Source organism: Podarcis filfolensis (genome assembly GCF_964270895.1).
Source record: "Podarcis filfolensis genome assembly, chromosome: 4".
In the NCBI taxonomy this organism is placed as follows: Eukaryota; Metazoa; Chordata; class Lepidosauria; order Squamata; family Lacertidae; genus Podarcis; species Podarcis filfolensis.
In genome coordinates, this window is record NC_139607.1 from 96956309 (window position 1) to 96974015 (window position 17707).

Consider the following 17707-nt stretch of genomic DNA (forward strand, 5'->3'; position numbering starts at 1 on the left):
CTCTGTCGTCCCCTTCTCCTTGTGTCCTCCATCTTTCCCAACATCAGGGTCTTTTCCAGGGAGTCTTCTCTTCTCATGAGGTGGCCAAAGTCTTGGAATCTCAGCTTCAGGATCTGTCCTTCCAGCGAGCACTCAGGGCAGATTTCCTTCAGAATGGATTGGTTGAATACATTTAATATATGGATGTTTTGTGATGGCCTATGGTCTCAGTGCCTAATAAAGGCTTGGCAAAGAAGAAGTTTGCAGAAACTAGCCTGCTACACTGTTGTTGTTGTTGTTTAGTTGTTTAGTCGTGTCCGACTCTTCGTGACCCCATGGACCAGTGCATGCCAGGCACTCCTGTCTTCCACTGCCTCCCGCAGTTTGGTCAAATTTTAAATGTATTCAAATAAACAGCCATGTAAAATATGTAATAATGAGGATTTTCATTGGAATTTAGTTTTGGCACGCAACCCCTCTCTGTTCCGCAGCCGGACAAGCAAGAGGCACAAGTCCAAGGGCACATCTCAGTCAGGCGAAGATGAATGCACAGGTGTTCACTGAATTATAGACTTGGGAGGGTCCCCAAGGGGTCATCTAGTCCAACCCCCTGCAAAGCACATGACGTGTGCTGCTCATTTTGCAACTTCGGATGAGCTGAACTTGACCTGTTTGAGGAGCACGCTCCGTTAGTGCAGCCCTTGTTTCCCAACTCACACAGTACAAATTCATTGCTGTTGTCGGACTCCTATAGATACGGGAACAGGAACTGCCACAATCTTGAAACCAGCAAAACAGGATGGCTATTTGATTTGGAGTTTCCTGAGAAAAGTCCCTAAAAGAAAAAAAGGGGGGGGAGCAAACTGTATCTTCCTTGGATTGCTGGTTGACCAGGAAGTATGTGGGGGGGGGGGGGAACCCCACAACTAGCCAGTTTTAGTTTCTAATTCTTATTTTTTCCCACTTTCGGACCACTTGCCAGAAAAGGGAGAAGGCGTTTTCTCTCCCTGTAACCTTTGTGTGAAGCAGAAGTGGGCATCTATTTCTCTGTTGGGGGCTGCATTGCATCAGGGTGCCCTGTAGGGGGCAGCACTGCCAGCAGAGGCGGAGTCAAAAGTGGGTGGGGCTAAACTAAGGATGGGCGGAGCTACCCCACATTCTCTGCTTACTGCCCTATCTGCCGGTCTGTCTGTCTTTCTCTCTCTCTCCATATCTGTCCCCCAGAAGGGGCTCTCTCTGTGGTGGCCCCTCGCCAATGATGATGATGATGATGATAACAATACAGTGGTACCTCGGTTTTCAAATGTCTCTGTTGACAAATGTTTCGGAATTCAAACACCCAAAAACTGGAAGTAAATGCTTCCGTGTTTTTTAATTTTTTTTATTTTCAATGCAAAATTACAACAAAAATTACAAACATTGAATCCAAAATAAAACAGTACAAACAAGAAAAAAAGAACACAAGAGAAAAAAGAACACAAAAAAACAAAAAACAAAAACAAACATGTACAAATAAAACCATATCATCATTCTAATCTCGTCATTACATACATATACACATTGATTTCCTTCCTTTGTTCTAAGACCTCGAAATTTTTACTCTTTTTAAGTTGTTGTGTCTACTGTAGATTACGTCTATCTTTATACTTTTTACACTATTTTTCTCTTTCTTTAACCCTGCAAAGCATCATTCATTACATACTGATATGCTTACTCCAGAACAATGTTTTTTCATATACACTTTAGTGCATCCCCATTCGTTTAATAATTTCTGGTCCGATTGTCCCCTTATGAAAGCTGTGAGTCTTGCCAGATTTATATATTCACAAAATTTAATTTGCCTTTCTTTCATTGATGGAATTTTTCTCCCTTTCCAATGTTTTGCTATGAGCATCCTGGCAGCTGTTGTCGCATAGAGGAATACTTCTATGTATAGAGGAATGCTTCCATTTTTGAACGTGCCTCGGAAGTTGAATGGCTTCCGCTGAGGATTTCTCAATTTTCTCAATTAAATTTGCAGGCCTTTTGCGCCTTGTTTATTCGAATGTTTCGGGACTCAAATGGTCTTCTGGAACGGATTACATTTGGAAACCGAGGTGCCGCTGTATTTATATGCTACCCATCTTACAGTGTGGCCCCTGCCACTCTGGACTGCTCCAACAAAAATATTAAAAACACAACTTTGGATCCAGCACAGAGCAAGCAGGTCTTTGTGTCTCCAGCTTCCAGGCTGCTTCCAGCTCAGCCCCTACACCCAACGCTGGCCCTTGCTCTTCTACCCAGCAGACAGGTGATGGGACTCACTCATTGTGAGCACCATCACTCATGAGCACCTACCTGCCCGCAGACTGCCTTGTCAGAGTGGTGCATGCTCTGGTTATCTCCCGCTTGGACTACTGCAATGCGCTCTATGTGGGGCTACCTTTGAAGGCGACCCGGAAACTACAACTAATCCAGAATGCGGCAGCTAGACTGGTGACTGGGGGCGGCCGCCGAGACCACATAATACTGTTCCTGAAAGACCTACATTGGCTCCCAGTACGTTTCCGAGCACAATTCAAAGTGTTGGTGCTGAGCTTGAAAGCCCTAAACGGCCTCAACCCAGTATACCTGAAGGAGCGTCTCCACCCCCATCATTCTGCCCGGACACTGAGGTCCAGCTCCGAGGGCCTTCTGGCAGTTCCCTCGCTGCAAGAAGTGAGGTTACAGGGAACCAGGCAGAGGTCCTTCTCGGTGGTGGCACCCTCCTTGTGAAACGCCCTCCCACCAGATGTCAAAGAGATAAACAACTACCAGACATTTAGAAGACATCTGAAGGCAGCCCTGTTTAGGGAAGCTTTTAATGTTTGATGTATTACTGGATTTTAATATTTCGTTGGAAGCCGCCCAGAGTGGCTGGGGAAGCCCAGCCAGATGGGTGGGGTATAAATAAATTATTATTGTTGTTGTTATTATTATTATTATTATTATTATTATTATTATTATTATTATTATTTGGTCTCCAAGCTCATTCTTTTGGGATGCTGAAGAGGACACTCAAGGGCCAGCTAAGGTCACTGACCTGTGCACAAACTTGTCTGAGCAGTTCAGCAAACTCCTCTCTTAGATTTTAACCCTTGCTGGGGCAAGGATTCCAAGGATTGGAAGGGACTCAGGATGTCATCCAGACTGACCCCCCCCCAACCCACAGCAGTGCATTTAGGATCTGGAAGCGGGAAGCCCCACAGTTCTTGCAGAGGCCTCTGCCAGCGTGGTGGGAGATGCTGGGAAGCTTTTTGCAGAGGCTCCTGGGAAATTAAAAATCCTGTTCCTGTGATAAACGATCCCTGGATGGTGTCCAAAGAATAGAAAGCCGGTTGCACATTAAAAGGGTTACATTATTAATGTCGAATTAATGTCACATCCGAAACCACATGCCAATTATATGGGGTTCGACAGCTGGTCGACGTAGATGGGCTCTTTAAGCCCTTACTTCTGGCAAAAGGTTGAGACTGATTCCCTGGAAAGGCAATACCGAGGGTAGGCAACCTAAGGCCCGGGGGCCGGATCTGGCCCAATCGCCTTCTCAGTCTAGCCCATGGACGGTCTGGGAATCAGCGTGTTTTTACATGAGTAGAATGTGTCCTTTTATTTAAAATGCATCTCTGGGTTATTTGTGGGGCATAGAAATTCGTTCACCCCCCCCCTCTTCAAAATATAGTCCGGCCCCCCACAAGGTCTGAGGGATGGTGGACCGGCCCACGGCTGAAAAAGGTTGCTGACCCCTGGGCAATACCATGCCCCCCCTTGATCAATGGATAGATGATATGGCAACTCTTGAAATGTGTGAACGGTATTGCTTTGAGACACACCACCATTTAAGGAGGATGTTGACAAGCTGGAAGGTGTGCAGAGGAGGGCGACCGAGATGATCAAGGGTCTGGAAACCAAGCCTGATGAGGAACGGTCGAAGGAGCTGGGTATGTTTAGCCTAGGAAAGAGAAGATTGAGAGGAGATAGGAGAGCGAGACTGGTGACTGGGAGTGGCCGCTGAGACCTTATAACACCGGACCTACATTGGCTCCCAGTACGTTTCCGAGCACAATTAAAAGTGTTGGTGCTGATTGTTCAAGCCCTAAACAGCCTCGGCCCAGTAGACTGAAGGAGCATCTCCACCCCCATCATTCTGCCTGGACACTGAGGTTCAGCTCTGAGGTCCTTCTGGCGGTTCTCTCCCTGCAAGAAGTGAGGTTACAGGGAACCAGGCAGAGGGCCTTCTCGGTGGTGGCACTCTCCCATCAGATGTCAAGGAAATAAACAACTACAGTGGTACCTCTGGTTGCGAACGGGATCCGTTCCGGAGGTCCGTTCGGAACATGAAAAGAGCGCAACCTGCAGCAGCGTGACTGCGCACGCGCGGGTTGCGATTCGCCGCTTCTGCGCATGCACGTGACGTCATTTTGCGCTTCTGCGCATGCGCAAGCGGTGAAACCCAGAAGTAACCCTTTCCGGTACTTCCGGGTCGTCGCAGGACGTAACCTGAAAGAACGTAACATGAAGCGGACATGACATGAGGCATGACTGTATCTGACTTTTAGAAGACACCTGAAGGCAGCCCTGTTTAGGGAAGTTTTTAATGTTTGATGTTTTCTTGTGTTTTTAATATTCTGTTGGGTGCTGGCCAGAGTGGTTGGGGAAACACAGCAAGATGGGTGGGGTATAAATATTATTATTATTATTATTATTATTTACAAATATATCAAGGGCAGCCACATGGAGGATGGAGCAAACCTGTTTTCTCCTGCTCTGGAGGGTAGGATCCGAACCAATGGCTTCAAGTTACGAGAAGGGAGATTCTGACTAAACATCAGGAAAAACTTTCTGACAGTAAAGAGCTCTTCCACAGCGGAACGGTCTCCCTCGGGAGATGGTGGACTCTCCTTCCTTGGAGGTTTTTAAGCAGAGGCTGGATGCCCCTCTGTCATGGATGCTTTGGTTGAGATTCCTGTATTGCAGAGGGTTGGACTAGATGATCCTCAGGTTCCCTTCCAAGTCTACAATTCTGTGATTGAGTTTGTATGCATACTTAAGGTACATATGGAAGAGGCTCATTTATCATTATATTTTGGGAACGATTCAGGCTCTTATGTAGCAGCCTTGCTTTAAACTACCTGGACATCCCCTGACCATATTATAAATTAGTGGAGTTCTAGGTTATAAATCAAACACCGCTAGGAATGGTTTCTTTCTGTTTTCCAAAGTATTCTTCCCATTTTAAAAAAATAAATCCAGTTTGGTGCAACCAATTTTTAATTTTTAATTATTTTTTATTAATGTTTATAGAGAAAAACACAAAACTTAGTATCTTTCTCCCTTTTTAAAACCAAACCAAGGCTTTTATATACATACAATAAAAACACGAAAGGGGGAGGCAGAGAAATAGAGAAGGAAAAAGAAATAAATAAAAAGAGAGAGATAAGAGGTTCTTCATCTGTCTGCCAAATAAAAACAATATTCACTTTGTCCAGACCATGGGTAGGCAAACTAAGGCCCGGGGGCCAGATGTGGCCCAATAGCCTTCTAAATCCGGCCTGTGTACAATCAGCATGTTTTTACATGAGTAGAATGTGTCCTTTTATTTAAAATGCATCTCTGGGTTATTTGTGGGGCCTGCCTGGTGTTTTTACATTAATAGAATGTGTGCTTTTACAGTGGTACCTCGGGTTACATATGCTTCAGGTTACAGACGCTTCAGGTTACAGACTCTGCTAACCCAGAAATATTACCTCAGGATAAGAACTTTGCTTCAGGATGAGAACGCTGCTCCGGCGGCAGCAGGAGGCCCCATTAGCTAAAGTGGTGCTTCAGGTTAAGAACAGTTTCAGGTTAAGAACGGACCTCCGGAACGAATTCAGTTCTTAACCAGAGGTACCACTGTATTTAAAATACACCTCAGGGTTATTTGCGGGGCATAGGAATTCATTCATATTCCTCCCCCCAAATATAGTCCGGCCCCCCACAAGGTCTCAGGGACAGTGGTCCGGCCCCCTGCTGAAAAAGTTTGCTGACTCCTGGGTCTCCAGACCAATCCAATATAATAACCCACAGAGCCACTTTATAGAAACAAACATCTTCAGCCCTCAAATCCAGATGTAAAGGTTTCATTTTCTTTTTTTTTACGCAAAAAGTCACAGGTTCACAACGACTTTTTTTCTGATTAAACATGCATTTTTTAAATTCTGAAATAGTGGCCTGGAGTGGGAGAAAAAAAGTTTGAGCGCTACTGATGCAAACAGACAACGCTGGGCTAAAGTGGACCGAAGTTCTGAATCTCTGTAGAAGGAAGATTCCTGGGTTGCCGGGGGTGGGAAGTGAAATATGGGCTGGGAAATCCGGCTTGCTTCCTACGAAGGATTTTGACCCCGAGCTGTTCGGCTGTGCTCTGACAGCTGGCGGCAACTGGGTGTCGCGTTTGCAGCGCGCGCCTTTGCCAATCTGACTTGAGAGCGCAGCAACTTGCATTCCTAGTCATCTTTGCCCAGAGAGAGAGAGAGAGAGAGAGAGGCAGGGCAGCCTCTTCTCTCCTCTTTCCCCACCCAGGGGCCAGTCTGGGCAGGCCAGTTCGCAGTCCCAGGCACGCCTCTCTGCCTCCACTCCGTTTTGCTGCTGCGTCTCTTTTGCAAACCGAGACAGAAACAAGCGAAGTGCTGGAAAGGAAGAAGCGCAAGAGCGCGCGCGAGAGAGAGATAGAAGCCAGCCAAGGAGAAGTGGGTAGAGCGGGTGGGATATTGTATTTCCCGGCGATTCCTCCTCCTGCTGCTGCTGCTTTTATCAGGGAAAGGAACTGAGCATGGAAAAACAAAGAGACCCGGCACCGTGAGATTCTCCCCGGAAAAAGCAGAAACTGTAAGTTTGGGGTGGGTGCGTTTGCAGGTTGCGGAATAGCGCGCGGAAAACGTCTCTGACACACTCCAGTAGCGAGGAGTTCCAGAGATCAGGCACTCCGTGGAAACTTCCACCCTCCTCACACAGAAGTGTTCCCTTTGATCCTATCTGGGTCTTTTCCTTCTCTTCCCCCCCCCCCCCAGGTTTGTGATAACTGAATCCCCCTGGGATGTCGATCTCTCCCTCTTGCGCTATTTTTAGGTTCCTGTTTTGTCAACCGCCGGTTTTAAATAGGTTGTGACCTGCTAGGGAGATGGGACCCAACACCTAGATAAGTTTGCAGCCTTGAAGACTTAAAAAAACATACAATTAAAGGGCCATTTTTAAAAATTCTTTTAAAAAAGGAGGTCAGGCAATCAGCCCTTGGGGGTTCAAAGGGGTATATGAACAGGTTTAGAAAAAGCCTTTTGAGTAATTGCAACATAGGTCACATTTTGCACGATAACGTGATTTATTTCATGATGATTCATGGTTTATTTATGATGTACTAGTGTGGTTTGTGTTTTTTTAAAGAAAGGTTGCTGGCTGCTTCCTTTTGAGTAAGCATGAATAAACTCTGGCATTAGGTTCTTGAAAGGGGGGTTGTTACACCATTGTATTCCCCACTCACTACAACCTGCGAGGCTTCCCTATAGCTTTCATATCTGACCAAGATTTGAACCCAGTGCTTCTGAGTCCAGTGTTGTATTGGTTGTTAAGTGTGGGTGAGCTAGGAAGCAGAGGTGTGGGTGGACATTACTTGGAAGGCCATTAATAAATCTGAGCAAAAAGTTATTCAACTGTTAGTTATTTGATGAGTCAAATCAAATCCTTTACTAATCTCTGTGGAGCAACTGCGAGGACACAGGCAGACCTTGGAAAAACACATTTAGGAAGAATATATTGTGATTTCTATTATGCTACCTCCCTGTTCAGCTCTGGGTGTTTGGGTTTACCAGGAGCTGTTGTTTATTCTTTTTACTGTATTGGGATTTTTTGTCTAGGCTGAGAGTTTAAAATATATTACTTGACGTGATCAAGTGGCATGGACACCCATAGTTTGCAGGGGTCAGGAGGTTACTGGATGAACCCCAATTCCCCAGATCCCCAGCTTTCATTAAACAAAAAACTTCCTAGTATTTGTGAGCCTGAGATCTGAAGCAAAATATACTGACACTGTTATGATCATTTGCGGGTGTGAAAAACTAGCTTACTCCTCACTTTCACAATTTGGTTTCCCCACCCTCCCAAAATTCCTGGGAACACCCATGGCTCTAAGGATGAAGATTCAGACACGGAAATAATATTGCAGCAGCATAGCTGTCAACTTACAGATTTGAAAATAAGGGACCAGCAGCCTCGAAAATAAGGGATCAGCAGCCAAAATAAGGGATCAACAATTACTTTTATAAAATACATATTTTGTTGCGTGCAAATGGCTTTAGATACCTATTGGGTCCATAAATTACCATATAGCATATATTCAACACAAAAAACAGCAACAATTTGTTGTTGACAAAGGACAGCTGGACATAGAAAGGGCCCCATTACCTTCAGTAGCTTATTTAAGAGACATCATCAATAAGGGACAGCAATGGGACATGGCACTGGAATAAGGGACTGTCCCGCCAAATAAGGGACACTTGACAGCTATGTGCAGCAGTCCATCAAACACACAGCCCCTCTAGGCTTTGCCAACTCAGTGCCCTCCAGAAGTTTGGGACTACAACTCCCATCAGCCTCAGCCTGCACAAAACACCTGAGGGGCACCAGGTTGGTTAAGGCTTTGAGGGTCTTCTGTTTTTGTTTTACAGTTGAGGGATGTATAAATTTTATCAATCCAACAAATAAATAAATTCCAGAATGACGCGTTCTCCCACAGGTTTGTCACAAACTGCACATAGACGTCTCCGCAAATTAGTGGTTTCTGCATCCTGCATCAGACAGAAGGAATTCAAACTAAGCTCTTATTTACTTAGTGTAATGCAAGGTGTTCAAATGGAGCAAGCCTCCTTTAATTCCCTTGCAGCATGCGCTGGAAGCACAACTTGAACTATTAAGCGCACGTTTCCCTGCTTCCCAGAAAGCCACGAGAAATGCAGGCTGCTATCGATGCCAGACAGCAGCATCTAGCTTCTAAAATTTCCAGGTAGGGCAGGGTGAGGTCCCTTGCCCATGAAACCCTGGATAACCTTTGCCAGTCTGGGTAGACAATGCTGAGCTAGGTGGAGCAGAAGCCTGGCTCCTTTTCAATGCAGCTTCCCGTGTATTTAAAGCACAATTGTGTTTTGGAATGTCAAAAACAATTGGCTCTCTGCTTGCAAAATGATCCGATCCAGTTTCGAGCGAGTCTTAACGCCCAGTGGGCAATCAGAATAGGCACAGGTGGCATGTTAGCGACAGGACTGGGAACAAACCTCATTCTCATTGTTATACGCACAGAAAATAGTTGTGTTGCTTGCTTTAATAGAAGGATGAAAGGAAGGATCAGATGACTCCATAGAACACATCAACACAAAAACACCCCTTGCTTTGGAAACCTGGGCTTGACCCCCCTAACCTTGTCTTTTCATTTGTTTTATCATTGAAGCGAAACCTGGTTTTGTTCTTGCGAGACGTGAATTTGCTTGGAGTTGTCACGGCGCCGTCAATCTCTTAATTTGTTTGCGGTGTGGGCGAGGGGAGCGTATGCATAGAAACAAGGATACCCGCAGGAACTGAAATCACTTCTTGCCTAGGACCCACGTACCTACGGGACTGCCTCTCTTGGTATGCCCCGCGGAGGATCTTAAGGTCCACAAATGACAACACTTTGGAGGTCCCGAGTCGCAAGGTGGTTAGATTGGTCTCAACTAGGGCCAGGGCCTTTTCGGTACTGGCCCCGACTTGGTGAAATGCTCTGTCACAAGAGACCAGGGCCCTGTGGGACTTGACATCTTTCTGCAGGGCCTGCAAGACAGAGCTGTTCCGCCTGGCCTTTGGTTTGGACTCAGTCTGACCCTTATGTTTCCCTCCCCTTATGGTTTTGATCTATGGCCTACTTTTAAAATGAGGCTGCATTTTAAATTGCATTTTAACCTGTATTTTAAATCCCCCCCATGATGTTTTTACTGTAATTTTACTGGTGTTAGCCGCCCTGAGCCTGACTCTGGCCGGGGAGGGCAAGGTATAAATAAATTATTATTATTATTAATAAATATTAATATTATTATAAACTCCAAAGTGATAAGGAGCTGGCATTGCCGGAGTGGTGGATGTTTCAGGAGGTAAACACACTCAGGGAAACAGAGTGCCTCTTTGGTGACCAAACTCTTAGTATGCAAAATATAGTCCCCAGCTGGGGCACTGCTTCAGCAAGTGAACCCCATGCTCTTTCACTGTTCGAAAATGCCCTGGCTGTTGCTCAGATACGACCGGAGCTGGCACCAATGCCTGGCATTTGGGGGCAGCTGTTGGGGCTTCCAGTGCCCCTGGTAGGGCACACGGCCATGCCTGTCCTAATCTCACCCATTCCCCTTTAAATTCTTTCCTGGCCCTGCAGTCAGTGCCAGATTAATCCCTTTGGAGGCCCCTAGGCAGTTGAAATCTTGGGGCGCCCCTCGCAAGCGATACCCAAATACATTTGTTTGTTTGATCTTTCAAGATCAAAGCAATATTACTTTGATCTGTTGCCACGGGACCCCTAAAGGACATGGGGCCCATAGATCAGTGCCTACTCTGCCTATTTGGTAGGGTGGCGCTGGGGTCTAAACCACTGAGCTTCTTGGGCTTGCCAATCGGAAGGTCAGCGGTTCGAATCCCCGCAATGGAGTGAGCTCCTGTTGCTCTGACCCAGCTCCTGCCAACCTAGCAGTTCGAAAGCACACCAGTGCAAGTAGATAAATAGGTACCACTGTGGCGGGAAGGTAAATGGCGTTTCTGTGTGCTGCTCTGGTTTCCGTCACTGTGTCCCGTTGCGCCAGAAGCGGTTTAGTTCTGCTGGCCACATGACCCGGAAAGTTTTCTGCGGACAAACGTTGGCTCCCTTGGCCTGAAAGCGAGATGAGCGCCACATCCCCATAGTCGCCTTTGACTGGACTTAACCATCCAGTGGTCCTTTACCTTACCTTTACCTGCCTATTTCAGCACTGCCTGAATCTGATGGGATTCAAAGCCACAGGCCCCACAAAAGCCTGATATTTTGGACCACAGCTCACTCCCTCCTGCGTCGGTCCTGAAATCCTTTCCCAGTCCAGTCCTGTAACCCGTGAGTCGTAATAACAGTGTTGTGTAGATGTTGCAAAGCAGGGGAGACCTTTGCACCCAAGACACTGCTCTCCTGGTCCCTTTGCTCTCTAAGCAGCTCTGGGCAGCCCCAGCCTGAAAGGGACTTTGCCCCTTTGGCAACCAGCAGCGTCGTAACCTGAAGCAAGGACATACTTCAGCTGCTTATTGGAGCATAGCGTCTGAGAGGGCAGACTCGGGTTAGTGGGGCAATGCCCCATCGGCCCTAATGACCCCAGTCCACCAGGTAGCAGCATGCCTTTCAGTGCGCGATACTTGCCATGCTTCCCTACAGACCCTCTCGGGTGCCAAGATCGGCCGAGGGAGCCCCCTTGGTAGTTTCCCCACCCTCAGAGGCCGAAAGCGATGGTGGCAGTCCAGGAGAAAGACTTCTCTGTGGCCCCTAAGCAGTTGGAACTCCCTCCCCACAAAGGGGTCCTGGGCACCTTCATTGTACAGCTTTCGGAGGATGCTGAAGACACACCTGGCTTTTGACACCTGAGGTCTACATTTTTAGGACTCGCCTGATTTTATTGATTGTAAGATGTTTTAAGTTGTTTTTTTAATATTGTACAGTGGTACCTCGGGTTCCAGACGCTTCAGGTTCCAGACGCTTCAGGTTACAGACTCCGATAACCCAGAAATAGTACCTCAGGTTAAGAACTTTGCTTCAGGATGAGAACAAAAATCACATGGTGGTGGCGTGGTGTAAGTATCTATGTATCTATTTACAGTTGTGCCTCAGAAGCCGAACGCCTTGGGAGATGAACTTTTTGGCTCCCGAACGCCGCAAACCCGGAAGTGAGTGTTCCGGTTTGCAAACGTTCTTTGGAAGCCAAACGTCTGACGCTGCTTCCATGATTTCTGGTTGCGTGCAGGAAGCTCCTGCAGCCAATTGGAAGCCGTGCCTTGGTTGTCAAACGTTTTCGGAAGTCAGACGGACGTCCGCAACAGATTCCATTCGACAATTTTACCCTAAGGTCCCAGGGCAGGTTATGGTAAAACAAGTACAGTGGTACCTCAGGTTAAGAACTTAATTCGTTCTGGAGGTCCATTCTTAACCTGAAACTGTTCTTAACCTGAAGCATCACTTTAGCTAATGGGGCCTCCTGCTGCTGCTGCCGCACCACCGGAGCATGATTTCTGTTCTTATCCTGAAGCAAAGTTCTTAACCCGAGGTACTGTTTCTGGGTTAGCGAAGTCTGTAACCTGAAGCATCTGTAACCTGAAGTGTATGTAACCCGAGGTACCACTGTATAAAAGAACAAGGGAGGTGTTCCGTTTCTCCCAATACACATATTTCGCAAGCGATCCTCAACAACATAGTACATTTCTGCATGTTATAATCACTCATATAATGTTCATATCTCTTCTTTTTTTGGTTGGACAATTGGACCTGGGACCTTCTGCAAAATCCAGAGAATTACACATTGAAGAACTGAGATAGACATAGTTGGTAGACATAGCTCGTAGCACTGAGGCTCTGAATCTCAGGGTAGTGGGTTCGAGAACCACGTTGGGCAAAAGGTTCCTGCATTTCAGGGGGTTGGATTAGATGATCCTCAAGGTCCCTTCCAATGGTATGGTTCATGGTGCGATCTGGCACCTCTTTCTTATATATATATATAGAAAAATAGCACACTGGATAGATAGATGATAGATAGATAGACGATAGATAGATAGATAGATAGATAGATAGATAGATAGATAGATGATAGATAGATAGATAGATGATAGATAGATATAGATGGATAGATAGATAGATAGATGATAGAAGAGAAGAAGAAGAGTTTGGATTTGATATCCCGCCTTTCACTCCCCTTCAGGAGTCTCAAAGCGGCTAACAATCTCCTTTCCCTTCCTCCCCCACAACAAACACTCTGTGAGGTGAGTGGGGCTGAGAGACTTCAAAGAAGTGTGACTGGCCCAAGGTCACCCAGCAGCTGCATGTGGAGGAGCGGAGGCTCAAACCCGGTTCCCCAGATTACGAGACTACCACTCTTAACCACTACACCACACTGGCTCTCAATAGATAGATAGATGATAGATAGATGATAGATAGATAGATGATAGATAGATAGATGATAGAGAGATAGATAGATGGTAGATAGATAGAGAGATAGATAGATGATAGATAGATAGATAGATAGATGCAGTGGTGTAGCGTGGGTTGTCAGCACCCGGGGCAAGGCAAGTAATTTGCGCCCCCTAACCCGTGGATTTGCGCCCCCTAACCCTAACCCCCAGATGTTGCGCCCGGTGCGGCCGGCCCCCCCTGCACCCCCCACGCTACGCCACTGGATAGATCAGAGATAGAAAGATAGATGATAGATAGATAGATAGATAGATAGATGATAGATAGATAGATAGATAGATAGATAGATAGATAGATAGATAGATGATAGATAGACAGAGATGTCTGTCTTAGTCTTCAGATTGGAACAGGCTAGAAATCAACGGAAATGCAACTGCACTTCCCATTATATAACCCCACCACTAATTCCACGCTAAGCTAATTTCCGTTGATGCCGTCTTCCTCCCTAACTGTTTCCCCTTGAGGTTGTTCTGCCAGGATGAGGAAGGTTTAATAGTTCCTCTCTCAGCCTGGCCAGACAGCGGAGAAGAGGGAGTGAGAGATTGAGAAAGAGAAGACATTCATTGCTCCTCTTCCCTGGGCGAGGAGGGTGCTAGAATTCCTGCTCCATGATTGCAGTCATGGGATTGTTGTCTATCACATGATGGTGTAGGTTATGACTCCACAGAGTGGGAAGTGACGGAGACAGGGTGTTTGTGTTATTGTGTTCCATTAAGTTCTTTTTCTCTTTGCTGTCTGATGCTAGAGAGAGAGGGAGCCATGTTGCAGTGCTCCGTGTGTGTTTATGTGTAAATAAAGTAGATTAGCCAAAATGCTGAGTTGCTGAGGTCTATCACGCAAGCTGCGAAGACTCTGCAGATCCCTAACTGTGCCGGTGTCGGTTGGCATCAGTCGCTGTGATGTTCGGGCAGAAGAAAGCTTTTGAAGCTCCCAAACAAAAGACCAGGAGGGAGAGAACATGCCAGTTGGGCATGTGTCTCTGCCAGCATCCTACTCGAGTGTAGGACGATCTCCTGACAGCGGGTGAGTTGGGGTGTGGCTGCCCTTTCTCAATGGCATGGGATTAAAATTCTGTTTTCCGTTCACAAATGCATAGGCTCCAGTTAAGTCACAGGCCCAACACAGAATCAGAAAGGTGTCTTTGCTGTAGGCAAGGAGGTGGGATTATAGTTATCAGCTGAGACCCAGCATGGATTTCTCAAAAGCAAGTCATGCAAGACAAACCTCATCTCTCTCTTTTTTTAATAGAGTTACAAGTTTGGTAGATCAGCATAGCTGTCAACTTTTCCCTTTTCTTGTGAGGAATCCTATTCGGAATAATGGAATTTACCTTTAAAAAAGGGAAGAGTTGACAGCTATGTGGATCAGGGGAATGCTGTGGGTGTAGCGTATCTACTGAGATTCTATGATCATTAATGCTAAAAAAACAGGTTTTCTGGAGGAGACCTCAGATACTGGGGGCGGGGAGAGAGAGAGAGGGAGAGAGAGAGGCTTCACACAATTTGCAGTGAATGTGCATACAGTGGTCCCTTGGTTCTCAAACTTAATCCGTTCCGGAAGTCCGTTTCAAAACCAAAGTGTTCCAAAACCAAGACGGTCTTTCTCATAGAAAGTAATGCAAAACGGATTAATCCATTCCAGACTTTTAAAAACAGCCCCTAAAGCAGCAATTTAACATGGATTTTACTATCTAGCGAGACCACTGATCCATAAAACGAAAGCACTAATCAATGTACAGTGGTACCTCGGGTTAAGTACTTAATTCGTTCTGGAGGTCCGTTCTTAACCTGAAACTGTTCTTAACCTGAAGCACCACTTTAGCTAATGGGGCCTCCTGCTGCTGCCGCGCCGCCGGAGCACGATTTCTGTTCTCATCCTGAAGCAAAGTTCTTAGCACGAGGTACTATTTCTGGGTTAGCGGAGTCTGTAACCTGAAGCGTCTGTAACCTGAAGCGTATGTAACCCAAGATACCACTGTACTGCAGTCACACAATCAATAGCTGATTGGGTTCCACACAGTCACAAAAACAAAACAAAAAGAGCTGCAAAAACAAAAATGCAAAATAAATAGCAAAAACAGACAGACCTCAGCATAACACTCAAATCGGAAGTGTAACACATTCAGCTTCCAAAAAAAGTTCACAAACTGGAACACTTACTTCTGTGTTTTCAGTGTTTGGGTTCCAAGTTGTTTGAGTACCAAGGTGTTTGAGAACCAAGGCACCATTGTATATATATTTTTGGGTGATGCAGGAAGCCCGCCATGCTGATGCCAGTTCCTGCTGCCCAAAGGCATTTCACCCTAACACCACCTGGAAAAGGCTCAAGGCCCAGCAACCAAACTGCGACAACTCAAGCGGCGGGGACCCATGTGTGAACTGACCCCCGAGAGAATGATCTGGCAAGCTGAGCTGGCAGAAATCCTTCCGATACCCAGAGACTGAGGGGACGACCGTTGGGGGGGGGCAAGCTGAACAAATTGTTCCCTTTAGCCGGACGTCAACACAAATAGTTCACCGGCGGAGCGAGTTTGTTTGCTGTGTCTGCACAGAAGCACGGCAGGGCTTTTGGCTGCAATGCCTGGCTGGGGTGTGGGGCAGTATTAAGGGTGGAGGGGCAGCACCCCACTATTCTTCCAGACCCCTCTCCCCACAAGCTGTTTCCCTGTCATTGCAAACGAGGGGGGCCCACTGTGAGAACAGGATTCTGGGAGAAATGGGCCTTTGGTCTGATCCAGTTACAGAACTCTTTTTCTTCCTCGGTGCAGATTTGCGTACTGAAGCTTCTTATGCACTGGTCTCTTCCCACGTTCATACATTCTGTAAAAGGGACTGGGTTCAGAGCTGGTGTATGTCGTTGCGCCGTCCGAGTCCTGTTGTCGAGCGAGCAGGGGCTAGGAATCTCCAACGAACACTTGCCTGAGTTCAGAATTCACATATGAAGTCCGGCAGTCCAGAGGTCAGGGAATCCAGATGATCACAGAGCCAAGGGTACAGACAGAGAATAATAAGAATAATAATTGTTGTTGTCGTTTAGTCGTGTCCAATTCTTCGTGACCCCATGGACCAGAACACGCCAGGCACTCCTGTCTTCCACTGCCTCCCGCAGTTTGGTCAAACTCATGCTGGTAGCTTCGAGAACACTGTCCAACCATCTCATCCTCTGTCGTCCCCTTCTCCTTGTGCCCTCCATCTTTCCCAACATCAGGGTCTTTTCCAGGGAGTCTTCTCTTCTCATGAGGTGGCCAAAGTATTGGAGCCTCAGCTTCAGGATCTGTCCTTCCAGTGAGCACTCAGGGCTGATTTCCTTCAGAATGGATCAGTTTGATCTTCTTGCAGTCCATGGGACTCTCAAGAGTCTCCTCCAGCACCAGAATTCAAAAGCATCCATTCTTTGGCGATCAGCCTTCTTTATGGTCCAGCTCTCACTTCCATACATCACTACTGGGAAAACCATAGCTTTTACTACACGGGCCTTTGCTGGCAAGGTGATGTCTCAATAATAATAATAATAATAATAATAATAATAATAATAATAATAATAATAATAATTTATACCCTGCCCATCTGGCTGGGTTTCTCCAGCCACTCTAGGCAGCTTCCAACAAAAGATTAAAAATACATTAAAACATTAGTCATTAAAAAATGTCCCTAAGCAGGACTGCCTTCAGATGTCTTCCAAACATCAGATAGTTGTTTATTTCCTTGACATCTGATGGGAGGGCATTCCTCAGGGTGGGCGCCACCACCGAGAAGGCCCTCTGCCGTGTCCAGGCAGAACGATGGGGGTGGAGACACTCCTTCAGGTCTACTGGGCTGAGGCCGTTTAGGGCTTTCAAAGTCAGCACCAACACTTTGAATTGTGCTTGGAACGTACTGGGAGCCAATGTAGGTCTTTCAGGACCGGTGTTATATGGGCTTGGCGGCCGTTCCCAGTCTAGCTGCCGCATTCTAGCTGCAGTAAGGCAGGGCCAAGAACCACAGGTGTCGTTTCCAGCACCTGACTGTTGCTGAGAGCTCTGTTTCAGAAGGCTGGAGCCATCTGATTCCCACTAGTGCCTTCTCATAGAGTTGGAAGGGACCCAAAGGCCATCTAGTCCAACTCCCTGCAGTGCAGAAATCTCAGCTAAAGCATCCATGACAGATGGCCATCCAACCTCTGCTTAAAAACCTCCAAGGAAGGAGTGTCCACAACCTCTGGAGGGTGAAGCCTGATCAGCTGCAGATGGAGTCGCTCTGCCATGCCCCCCTTCAGGCTGGTGTTCAGCAGGTGAAGCTGACCCCTGGCCCATGACTGTGTCCTTCACCAGATGTTGTTGGACTACAACTCCCATCATCCCTGAGTGCAGGCCTTGCTATCTAGGGGTGATGGGAGTTGTAGTCCAACAACATCTGGGAACCCACAGGTTGAGAAAGGCTGCCTTAGGGTCTCTGTATGTGTTTCTGCTTTCTGCAGCAGCGGCTGGTG

The 17707-nt window shown here is 46.7% G+C and overlaps 1 protein-coding gene across 4 annotated transcripts in view; it reads left to right on the plus strand.

Moving 5' to 3' along the window:
• Positions 1-6448: 6448 nt before the first annotated feature.
• P2RY2 (purinergic receptor P2Y2) overlaps positions 6449-17707 on the plus strand; it is a 51494-nt gene continuing 40235 nt past the window's right edge. For 2 of the 4 annotated variants that reach the window (XM_083610049.1, XM_083610047.1), the window contains exon 1: positions 6490-6875. The gene's annotated coding sequence lies outside the window, so the exon portion shown is untranslated. Of the gene's footprint in view, positions 6876-17707 lie in introns of all 4 variants that reach the window. The other 2 variants (XM_083610048.1, XM_083610046.1) reach the window with 2 other exon arrangements.